The sequence below is a fragment of the Pinus tabuliformis genome, chromosome 7 (genome assembly GCF_031772625.1).
Source record: "Pinus tabuliformis cultivar Carrire ecotype Pingquan chromosome 7, CPIR1, whole genome shotgun sequence".
Lineage (NCBI taxonomy): Eukaryota > Viridiplantae > Streptophyta > Pinopsida > Pinales > Pinaceae > Pinus > Pinus tabuliformis.
Genome location: NC_142293.1, coordinates 1,974,371,837 through 1,974,384,581, shown reverse-complemented (window position 1 = coordinate 1,974,384,581; position 12,745 = coordinate 1,974,371,837). Strand labels below are relative to the sequence as shown.

Here is a 12,745-nt window from a genome sequence, read left to right as displayed (position 1 = left end):
GGAGGAATCCTAGGGAACATCTTTCAAGGACATCATCAAGAACTCTCCAAAGGTCTTGAAGACATTAAGAAGGTTGAAGACATCATCAAGGAAAATCGTGATCTCGAGTAAATAACATATTATTACACTATGTCTTAATCTTCAATTCATACGGGTTCTTTCTACAAATAGAGGAATAAGCTCATTCAGGCTTCGAACTTCTGGCATGGAAGAAAAGAATTGACTTGATACTCATAGAACAAGAAATAATGGGATGTGCTACTGGAGAAACTACTAAACTTGAGAAATATAAGACACAAGAACTAGCAAAGTACAAGAAAGGGGAAGTAAGAGCTCAAAGGATCATAGTTGAATCAATTAAGGATTCTCTTGTTCCATTTTTTGCAAATTTGAAGACTTCCAAGGCCATGTATGACAAGCTAGTGAATTTGTATTCAGTAAGTACAATAGGACAAAAGATGTCATTGAGGAACAAGTTGTATAGAATGAAGAAGTCAAAGGATGAGGATGTGGCATCCTTTCTCATGAGAGTCTCTCAACTAAGAGACCACTTGCAAGGACTTGGGGAACCTATTACTGATTCGGAAGTAACCATCTGTGTACTGAATGCATTGCCACCAGAATGGTGCAGCTTTGCAACAAGCATTTACTCCAAGAAGGATTCAACTCCCTTTGAAGAGTTATGGGCACAGCGTATACTGGAAGAATCAAGCATCAAGGTCAAGGATGATATTGGATCAGATGAGCAATCTCAAGCCTTTCTAGCCCGAGTCAAGAAGCTGAAGAAGGGGAAGTTTGAACAACAAAAGAAAGGAAAGGAGTGAGGCTCATGTAGCCAACACAGTGAGAGAACCTAAGAAGAAGGCAAAGAAGGAAGAAGTGAAGGATCTTTACTACTAAAGAAGGTTTACAAGTTCTTTATGAAGGTTAACATTTTTTTTAAGATAGTATGTTTTACATAGCATCATAGAAAGAAGCATATGACAGAAGCATGTTTAGAATTTACATGATTAAGTTGCTTTGTAGAGATCATCTACACAGATGGATAAATAGGCCATTTTGCATATATCCAAGACATTATCTAACATTATGTTAGAGGTAGTCATCTTGCTTAGATGGATCATCATGATCTTGGAAGACCAATCATTATGGAAGGTTCTTAGGAAAAGCTTCATGACAAGGTTAGTAGACATTCCATGTAATGTGGAATCGATACTGAGAAAAAGATGAAAGAATGCAATCGATATATGGATAGCTAGATGATCGAAAAAGCATAGGAATGCATGTTGGATATAAAAACTTTGTATAAGATTCATATGTGTAGAATCTTGTAAAAAGAAAGTTAATCGTAGAATATGCTCAGGTATATGGATATATGATGCTTGAAAAGAATAGGATTTGACTTAAGGATGTATAAAGAATTTAAGACTTTCTCTAGAATATATATACAATAATGATTAACATCCAGTATAGTCTCCGAAAGAAAAGTTGTAACTTGGTAATCAAGTTCGATCCTTGGGCACTATGATGCATGAAGGAAGATTGGAGTGGAGATGGACCATAAAGATGTTGATGGAACAAGAAGGTCATCATGATGAGGTAAGTCTGAGTTTCATTATTATTGGTTATCTGGTTAACATATTATTTTGCTACCTAGAAGATGTTGTAGGAATATATGATGGTAGTTGAGGCAAGTTCAACTGTGTGGATGAAGGATATTGAGGGAAGCTCGATATCTAGTACCTTGGAAACTGTGAATTCAAGATGTGTCCATCTTGGGATTGAAAGGTAGTTGTGCGAGAAGACAACCTGAAGGTCAAAAGAAGATCACTTTCAAGAAGAAGCTATGATCAGCTTGAAGTTTGGAAAGGCTCAATGTAATGCTTTCATGTTGAAGAAGAAAGTGATGAGCAAAAAGATTGGCCTAGATATAACATCCAAGAAAGGAAAGGGACCAACACTCTTTGAGGATGTGACAGGTATCCAAGAGAAGAGTGGTCAAAGAGGACTGATATTCTTTGAGGACTCAAGATTGGAGATCCAAGATAAGAAGTCCTAAAAGGACATACCTTGTAAACATCCAGACAGGGTATGTGTTGAAGAATGTAACTAGTGTCAATCTTCATAGTTGTATTTGTCAAAGAGAAAGAAAAAGAAAAAAACTATTGTAAATTTGACTTATTAAAGCATGGGTTTCATGCTTGTGTCATTGGTCAATAGGTCTAGCCTCTATTGAAGGCTTCTAGGAGTCAAAAAGTCAAAATGTATTAGACCTTTCTTGGGAAAAGAAAAAGTTACTTTTATGTATTTTATGCTCCTCCATCAAGTCGGCCTCCACACCTTACAAGTCGGCCTCAAAAGAGCACACTCCAACCACTATATATAGCAAATGAAGTCGACCTTTTGGCATCACTTCGATCTGCAATTTTGATCTGCAACTACAAGAAGAGAGGAAGTGTGGAATACTTAAAAGAAGGAGAAAAAGGCAAGAGAAGGGAATTAGAAGTTCATAAAAGATCAAAAGGTGCCATATTCTGCCATACATGGAAGTAGACTAAGATCTTGTTGCAAGACCAAAAAAGAACAGATTTCGTTGCAGGATCGAAGACATAGATTACAGAGAAAGTTCATCCTTGTTTTGGAAAGTTGGGCTATGTTGATGTAACTACATGGAGGCTGGCTTGATGGATGGAGGTAATTTTGGTGTCATGGTCAAAAGAGATACTGGACTGCCTCACTTTGATTTGGTTCTACTAGTAAAAGAGTTTGACTCGGTTTTCCCCTACTTAGGGGTTTTGCCCTAGTTGTGCGCATATCTCTGGTGTTTTTGTGATCTTCTTGTTTGGCATTTGTCTTGATGATGAAAAGAACAAAATAATAATCGCAAGAATTTGTCAAAGTATAAGAGAAATCAAGCTACAAAACCTAGTATGTATGTTGCCCTAGATTTCTCAATAGTATGTACCTTGTAGAGGTAGTGCAGTATCACACGTAAAGCCTCCTAGCATAATGCTCTTGATTGAAGTAGAGTTTGTCCAGTTACGCGTCAGGGACAGTGTTGGTCATGATGATGATGTTTACACTGTACAGTATGGTTTATATCCAACTCTTCTTGTGAGAACTCTTCAGTTTGAGATATGATGTTGTACTAGTTGTACAATTATGAATACCTCCCTAGTTAAGAGGGAGTGCTAAGAAATGTAACTAGTTTCGGTCTTCAGAATTGCCTTACTCATTTCAATATGTATCCTATGTAACAAACAAGAAAAGAAAAAGAAAAGCTATTATTATTAAAGAATGGGTTTCATGCTCATTATAGATAGTCTTCTAGGTAAAAGCATGTTCTTTGTGCTTCTAGGATTTGTTAAGTCTTAGGATTTATTGTCATGAGTCAATGATATCAACATCATGTTTATAAGACCCTTTCGGGAAACTTATAATTGTAAAAAGAATTATTTTTGAATCTAGAAAGTCTTGGAATCTCCAAGAGTACAAGTCGGCCATGGGATCATCAAGTTGGCCTAAAGGAGGGAATTTGACCCCTTGAGAAGGCTATAAAAAGAGCAGTTCGACTTCATTTGGGACACACTCACTCACAAGTTTGATCTACAAGAAAGAGTTTGATCTGTAACTAGAAAGGATAGAAAAAGGAGAGCGAAGGTCTAGAAGAAGTTGGGAGGACGAAATTTCTTGTTTTTGGGCTCTATCTCTCTCACACATGCGAAATTCTAGGGTTTCTAGGTTGCAGAAACAAGCCAAAGTTGCAGGTCCGAGTTGCAGTAGGACGAAGTGCAGAATCTGGTAGCTGGAAGAGGGAAAACCCTTATCTTGACCTCGTTGACCTTGGGAGAGTTGTCTTTCTCTAAGTAGGTCTCAAGAGGAGGCTATATTAGGGTTTCCAAGAAGCTGCAAGGATGAAGTTGTTGGGTCAAAGTTGCAGGTCGAGTAGCAGTGTTGTAGCTGGCAAGTCGAAGTTGTAGGGTGTAGCAATTTGGTGCAGAATAAAGGAAGGACTTGAGAAAGGGCCAACTTGGTATTGGGAGAAGGACTTGGTCTAGGGATTGGGTCTTTGTATCTCATTTGAAGCAAATTCTAAGAAGAGAAGAGTTTACGGGTTTTCCCCTTGGAGGGGTTTTGCCCTAGCTGAGAGCCTATATTTGTGTCCTCTTTTTGTTATTGTTATTGTTCTTGATATTGTTTGATGAAAGATCTAACTAAAGAAGATAAAGAAGATAACTAAAGATTCACAAGCATTATCAAGGTTAAGGAAAATAAGATATAATAGTTGTCGCTTTACATTTTTTAACATTGTTGCCCTGTTTTTGTTGCCCATTTCTGATTCTGATGTATGGGTTATCTAGGCAGTCGGTGCCCACTTTTTTGGCTTGGTTGATAGTGGCCCTTTCCATTGTCATGTTTGCTTTACAGATCCTACATTATGCACACCTCTATTGGGGGTCGATTCATGGGCTTATGCTGACCCTCTCAAGGGTTTAGGTCTATGTTGAAGGAAACGTGGGGTAGGAGGGCATTTCCGTACGGAAACGAGTACGAAATGCTGAAACGCGTTTGGTACGGCCCTGAAACGCGTTTCAGGCCGTACTACCACGTTTCAGTCTCAGTACGGCCTGAAACGCGTTTCAGGGCCATACGACCCACGTTTCAACATTTACTTGTGTTTTAAAAAAAAAAATTATTTGTTTTCTAATCTATTCTTACGTTAGCCTAGTGACTTCTAGTTGCTTCCAGATGCCTGTCTAAAGTTATAAAAGTGAACTTTTGCCCTAGTGTTGATATGCAGTTCATGGTAATTTTAAATTCTTAAAGTAAAAGTGATATTCTCCTTTATTTTTCATTTTCATCCTTTTACTTAAATTTTTAACATTACCATGAAATGACTCAGGATGTTTGAGAGTGGTTTCGCCCTCATTGGATTTCATATGGAGAAAGTAGAATTTTAAATCTCACTCAAAATCCAACAGACTTATCTGTTTTTCAGGATTTCAGGATTGGGGGGATTGCAATGTTTCCGTTGGATTTTATCATGTACTAGGGTATGGAACTTGTATTTAATCGAGAGAACAAAGCCCTCTATGCAGGGGAGACTCCCAATAATCAAGAGAATGTACGGTACTAGGGTATGAAACTTGTATTTAATCAAGAGCACTAAGATCATTCGACTATGTAGGAGGAGACTCCCAATCAAGCACGAGACAAAAAATTAGAAATTTCTCGTGGCTAATTTTGGATATTTCTATTTTCATTATGTGATTATTCGTGAGTAAATGTGATGTAAATTTAGATACTTATAGTTTATGCATTGACAATTGACAATTTTATCATAATGTAATAAATTAGAATGTATCATATATGCTTTATGATTGCACATATTTCTTAAATGTCCTAATATATATATATATATATATATATATATATATATATATTCGCGTTTCCCCGTTTCCAAAATTTGGGGAGGTCGTGTTTCGTATCGCTTCCCGTTTCGGAAACTCGTACCCGTTTCCCCATTTCGTGCAACCTTGGTTTAGGTGTTTGTGATGTTCTGCACACTTTTGGGTTATGTTTGTAGACTTTCGTGCCCTGTATGTATGTAAATGCCATCTTTTGGCAATGAATCTTGTCCTTTTTTGGGCAGATTCTTAGTGAATGTACACATTTAGTGTGTATATGCAAAATGTATTTTTTCTTTCAAATATATGAATGAAAGTACAATTTTTTTTTCCACGGCAGATTTAAACAAACAAACAAACAAAAAAAATCAACATAGAAAGTCATCTTTGGATGTAACCTCCCTAAGGATTTATCTAAGTGACTTATATGTATGTGTGTGTGTGTGTCACCTACAACATCCTCTCGAAGGAATGTATTCATCTCCTGTTTAGATGGTAAAAGATGTTGGTTTGGGGTAGCATCTGATGTGATCTAACCGCGAAAATTGGTGAAGAGGCTAAATCACATGAGATCTCCAATACCCAGAAATGGTTTGCGCAAATTCTAAGCAGTTTGGGAGATATTAAAATAATTAATATTTTAATGGAGTCCCTAAGTCTAAACTTAGGGAAAATAAAATATTAATGTGAATTAAAATAAAACTGTGTTAGAAGGGTCCAAAAGTCATGGATCAAGCCAGAGTTAATCTTAGCCGTTGATTAGGGACTTAATCTCAGTCGTTGAATTGTCAACAAGAAAAGTGTAAGACTAGGCTTGAGGGTCACTTGGAGAACACACCGAGGGAGACCAGTCAGTTCAATTTCTGGAGCGGGGTTAGCTGAGAAATTGGAACTAGTGGTCTGGTGAGCAGTCAGGAGGCAGCGAGTATGGAACAAAGAGAAAGGATCAACAACTGGAGACCAGCGCTGAGGCAAGAGAGGCAGACACAGGGCATTTCAGGCAGCAGGAGACTGCGCAGTCACTAGCTGGGCCTCCGTGGGTGACGCAGAGAGGCCCAGGGCTGACGCAGAGTGTCTAGGAGCCATGCAGAGGTCAGCCAAGCTGACGCTGGGACTGGGAGAGGTGCTGGAGAATTTTTTTTTCTCTGTGGGTAAGCCAGTTTGGCACCCTGTTGTACTGAAGAATTGTTGAATAATAGAATCCTCCCTTGCTGCACCGGTTTTCCCACATTGGGTTTTTCCGGGGACTGTTGTCCAAAATAATTGTGTCAATGTGTTGATTCTTGTGCATGTGTTTGTTTCTGTATTACACTATGATATTTGCAGCAGAATTTATTTTAATGTTTATTGAAGGAATTTCATAAATAGCTTATTGAAGAATAAGTAAGAAAAGTAAATCAGTTGTTGCAGTGATAGAATTTTCACATGGTATTAAAGGGAGTAATCAAAGACAGGAAAGGGAAATCAGTTATGGGTCGAGACCACGATGCAAAGGCATCTATGTCAGGGGACTTGCACAGATTTTCAGAAGATTGCACAAGAGAAAGAGACTTGATTTCTCTACATTGGCTTCCAAGCTGGAAGAAGAAGTGGCTTGTATGACTAGTTATGCATCAGAAGTGTGGCATATAGACAGTGGAACCTCATGGCATATGACGAGAATTAGGGAATGTTTCTCAGAATATCGAGAAGAGAAGATAAACTTTCAGATCACCATGGGGAACAAGGCAAAGTGTACTCCAGTAGGGAAGGGTACCTTTTCAAACAGAATCGGGAGAACAATTACGTGCTACAACTGTGTTGCATGTACCAGGATTGGGGATGAACTTACTTTCCGTGTCGCAACTGCAAGGCAAGGGCTATGATGTCTACTTCATCAAGGAAAACGTATACGTCAAACACCCGAGCTGGAAAAAGAAAGTGCAGATCGGGATCAAAAGTAATAGGTTGTACAGATTACAACTAGAATCACCAATGGCACTAATAAGCAGTCATGGAGACAAGGACTTGAACGAACTATGGCACAGAAGAATGGGTCATTTGCACCATGGAGCTCTGAGAATTCTCAGGAGCATTGTAACAGGAGTTCCGGATCTGAGTACGAAACGAGTGTTGATTTGGGGTAGCATCGGATGTGCTCTAGCCATGAAATTTGGTGGAGAGGTTGGGGCACATGAAATCTTTAATACCCAGAAAGGGTTTGGGCAGATTCTAAACAGATCAAGAGATATTAAAACAGTGTTGTTAAAAAATCGCGCTTTTTTCTCTCTGGCAATTTACTCGCGCTTTTTATGGGTAAAAAGCAGCACTTTTTGGCGCTTTTATCCGAAAAAAAAAAAAAAAAAAAAAAAAAAAAAAAAAAAAAAAAAAAAAAACGCGCTTTTTTCCGAAAAAAAACGTGGGGGGCGGCGGCAGCGGGTTTTATAATCCGAATTTCATTTTTTTTTTGTTCATTTGCACTGTGGGCGCGCGTAGGAGGAGGAGAAGGTGTTGGAGAGAGGAGCTGGAGGGTTTGTGAGTAAATCTAAGTGCTTGTAGGACAAATTCAAGAGGAGACCACCAATTTCTCCATAAAAATGGTATGTGGATTATTTTTTTTTGTTTTCCTTGTTTAAAAACATTGTTTTCCTTGTTTAAAAACATTGTTTTCCTTGTTTAAAAACATTGTTTTTCATTGTTTTTGGTTGGGAAACTTCATATGGGCACCATTTTCCTTTTGTTTTCATTGTTTTTAAATAATTTTTTGTATTTTTTCATTGATTTGGGATGGGTAAATTGGTATGACTATGGGAACCAATTTTTTTTTTTTTTTATTTTTTTTAAACATTGTTTATGTTTTTTCATTGTTTTGGGCATTTGCCATTTGGTTGGGTAACTTGGGTTTGGAACTTTGGATTCTGGAAATTTGTAACTTGTAATTTTGTAAATGCTAAATTGTAATCCTAAATTCCTATTTCCTAATCCTTGTTTTCCCATAGGTTTGCAAATTCAAAATTCAAAAACAAACGTGCCAAGGAAATTGGATCCTTTCTGGGAATATGGTGAACCTAAAGCTCCGAATGATAGACAAAATTTGAATTGCAAGTTGTGTGGAAAGGACATACGCGGGGGGGTGTACAGGTTGAAGTTTCACCTTGCACAAATCCCTGGACATGATGTGGGGCCCTGTATAAATACAAATCCTGAACTTATCCAAAGAGCCATGAGAGCATTGGGAGAATTAGAGCACACTAGAGAGGCCAAAGAAGAACTCAAAAGGCAACTAAAAAGGTCAGCTGAAGGAAGTGGGCCAAGTGGCACTGGTTCTACTGCAGCATCAGTCAATCCGGTAGTTGCATCATCATTTTTTGTTCCTCGAACCACACCTGGTTCACAACCATCTATCGGTTCAATGCTAAAAAGAACTGAAAAAGAACAAGCTGACAGGTTGATGGCAAAATTTCTCCTCTGGAGTGATATTCCTTTCAGCATTGTAAGGAATAATCCATTTTTCCAACCTACTGTTGATGTTATTGCCAGTGTTGGCCTGGGGTACAAAATCCCTTCTTATCATGATTTCAGAGGCCGGATTCTTCAAGATGAAAAGCGTGACTGCACCCAAAGATTGGAGGATTTTAGGGTATCATGGGCACAAACAAGATGCACTGTTATGTCAGATGGTTGGACTGACCAAAAGGGGAGAACCCTTATAAACTTCTTGGTTAGTTGTCCCAAGGGGACTATGTTTATCAAATCTATTGATGCATCTCATCAAATCAAAGATGCAAGAACTTTATGTGATTTGTTGGATGTGTTTATTTTGGAGGTGGGTGAACAACATGTTGTCCAAGTCATAACGGACAATGCTGCAAATTATGTTGCTGCTGGTAGGCATCCTACTTTATTTTGGACACCTTGTGCTGCCCATTGTATTGATTTGATGTTAGAGGACATAGGGAAAATTCCCTTTGTCAAAGATATTGTTGACTCATCAAAAAGCATCACAAAATTTATATATAATCATACATCTGTGCTTAGCTTGATGAGAAGATTCACCAACAACAAAGAGTTGGTGCGCCCCGCCATTACACGGTTTGCCACGAGTTTCATATCTCTTCAATCCCTCGTGAATTCTATGTGGGATGTGAAGAGAATGTTTCTTTCAGAGGAGTGGCGTGCTATGTCAATGAGCCGCAAACCAGAAGGAGAGGCCGTATGCAGACTAGTTTCATACCAGGAAGACTTTTGGGCGGGAGTGCAGGAGGTGTGCGCCGTTACTGAACCTTTGGTAAAGGTTCTTCGGTTGGTTGATGGTGAGAAGCCCGCAATGGGCTATTTGTATGAAGCCATGGACAGGGCCAAAGAAGCCATTCGGGCCTACTATGATGATAAGGGAGATGATGGGTTTCAGAAACAACTCCTTCTATGGGGAGTGATTGATGAGCGATGGAACAACACACTCCATCGTCCCATTCATGCTGCTGGGCTTTTCCTGAACCCTGCATTTTCTTATGCATGTGGGTTTGATTTTGATGCTAAGATCATGGATGGGTTCTTATCCTGTGTCCAGAAGATGGTGTGATCTCCAAAACAACGTATAGAGATCTCTAAACAAATTGAGACATATAAGATGGCAGGTGGCACATTTGGCTTTGAGATGGCTGTCACTGATAGGACGATTAAAATGCCAGGTATTTTTTAGTTTGTAACTTTGTTTCAAATTTCATTGTCTCTTCAAATTCCATTTTTTTCTTATGTTTATTTAAAATTTTATTTGTAATTTTGTTGTAGATGCATGGTGGAAGATGTATGGTGGCAGAGTACTCCTTTTGCAAAAGCTTTCCGTACGCATCCTCAGCCAAACATGCAGCTCCTCAGGATGTGAGCGCAACTGGAGTGTATTTGAAAAAATACACAACAAGAAGCGCAACAGGTTAACACTTAAACATTTAAAATATTGCAAATTTCCAAATAAATTTTTGAATTCATTAAACAATATTTTTTTTATAATATTAATTATTAATTATTATTTCATGATCTTTGTACAGGTTGGAGTCCCAGCGACTTAATGACATGGTCTACGTCTACTACAATCTTCGATTGTGGGTGAGGCAACTTGAGAGGACACCTGATGTGGATGCCATCTCATTGGATGGGATTGACACCACTGCTGCATGGAGGGTTGAGGCCGAGAGGCCTCTCATGGATTCTGTTGATGATTGGTTAGTGCAGGATGTAGTGGAGGGGGAGGAGCAGGAGGAGCAGGAGGAGGAGGTGACACCGCCTACCCGGGCTACCACTACCACCAGTAGAGGACGTGGTCTACCTCCTGTAGCTCATACTTCTAGTTCTTCAGCTTCTAGAGCACATCAGACTCCACTGCCATTTCCACCAGCACAGGCACCAGCATCTACATCTAGAGGGAAAGAGAAAGTTGTGACATTTTCTCGCAAGAGGGGCAGAGGAAATCAATAGGATTAGACTTTCATTTTATTGTATATGAGTCTATGACATTATGACATGATGAGATACATTATCATATTTTTTGTTGATATTTTGAGGCTGAGCTGGGACTCAGGGGTCAGGACATGATTCAATATTATGTGTGATTTTAGCGCTAGAAATGATATTAAACATCTTATATATTAGTTTTCTTATCATATTTATGTGTCAATGTATTTATTTTATGTTGTAGATGGTTTAGATATTAAAAAAATTGAAAAAAAATGAATATTTTTGTACCAAACGCTTTTTTCCCGATTTTTCCAATTTTTTCCGCTTCATTCCCGGCGCCGATTTAATCCCGCTCGCGCTTTTCACAACATTGTATTAAAATAATTAATATTTTTAATCAAGTCCCTAAGTCTAAACTTAGGAAAAATAAAATATTAATGTGAATCTGTGTTAGAATGGTGCAAAAGACATCGATCAAGCCAGATCTAATCTTAGCCATTGATTAGAGACTTAATCTCGGCCGTTGAAATGTGAACAGGAAAAGTATAAGAGGAGGCTTGATGGTCACTTGGAAAAAACACCAGAGTGATCAGTCATTCTATTCTCTAGAGCGGGGCTTGCTAAGAGAGATAGAATCAGTGATCGGGAGAGCAGCTGAGGGGCATTGAGTACAGAGAAACAAAGAAAGCAAAAAGTGTGCCGGGAGAGTAGAGCAACAGCCAAGGAGAGTGACGTAGAGCCAGCAAGGGCTCACGCAGGGCCACGCAGAGGCAGCTAAGTGTTGCGCAAAGCACCAGAGGGGCCAGCGTGGCGCAGAGGCTCCCAGCGCTGACACAGGGCCTCCTGGGGCTGACGCAAGGCCAGCGCTGGGCTAGGAGAGGCTGACGCAGTCCAAATTGGGCAGACGCTGGGGTTGCAGAGCAGTTTTGTGCTGAGGAACTGGGGGAAGGATTTTCTGGGGTTTCAGCCAGTAGATTTCTCTCAAACTGTGAGGTATAGCTGCTAAGGAAATTCTCTGTTGGGTAGGCCAGTTTCGGCACCCAGATTGTACTCTGATATTGCTTAATAAGAAAACCCTCAGATAGCTACACCGGTTTCCCGCATTGGGTTTTTCAGGGGACATTGGTCCAAAAATAATGGTGTCATGTGGTGTGTTTGTTCTTGTTTCTTTTAGTTGTTGATCTGTAATATGTTGAGCATGCACTAGTGTTTATTTTCAGTATTTACTTTGTAAATAACTTGTTAAGGAAAATAACAAGTAGGTAGGAATAAATCAGATAAAGTGCATGGAGGGTTTCTAACTAACTAAACTTAGAAACTTTAACATGGTATCATAGCATGATTGCAGATCACAGGAGGACTAAAGGACATTAGCCGAGCGGAGCAATAGCAGCAGAAAACAATTGTCCCGAGGTAACATAAGTTGTTTTTAGCAGAGTAGCAACAAGGAAGGGTGACGCAGTGCCTCCGTCATCAAAGGTGAGCCGGGAAGAGGCAGCGCAGAGGCGAAGGAAGGCAAGAGAAGCCTCACGCAGAGCCACGCCGTAGCTGAGAGGGCTAATGCAATTAGCTGAGGAGGTCGGGTTGAGGCGCCGGGATTACGCAGAGCCTAGGAGCTCTCACCTTCAAGTTGCTAGGGTTTAGAAGGCTGCAGGAATATTGCAGAGTGGAGCTGGTGAGGTACTATAGTCAGAACAGTATCTGAAAGAGCAAGGCCAGAGGAGTTGCTACCGAGGGTTTCTAGCCGAGGAACCTGAATCAATGGTGCAGTTGCACAAGACGATCAGAGTAGGGGGCATCTCGATAGCGGCAGAAGGATTTCCAGGAGGGAAATCAAGACTCAGAGGGAGTCCAAAAGAGAACTTCTAAACGGGAAGTAGAGACTCAGAGGAGTTGAACAGAGA

General features: G+C 39.6%; 1 protein-coding gene across 1 annotated transcript in view; it reads right to left on the bottom strand.

Moving 5' to 3' along the window:
* Window positions 1-12,745, bottom strand: part of LOC149256382 (MLO-like protein 14) — a 168,806-nt gene that overhangs the window by 140,258 nt on the left and 15,803 nt on the right. The gene's annotated exons all lie outside the window — the stretch shown is intronic.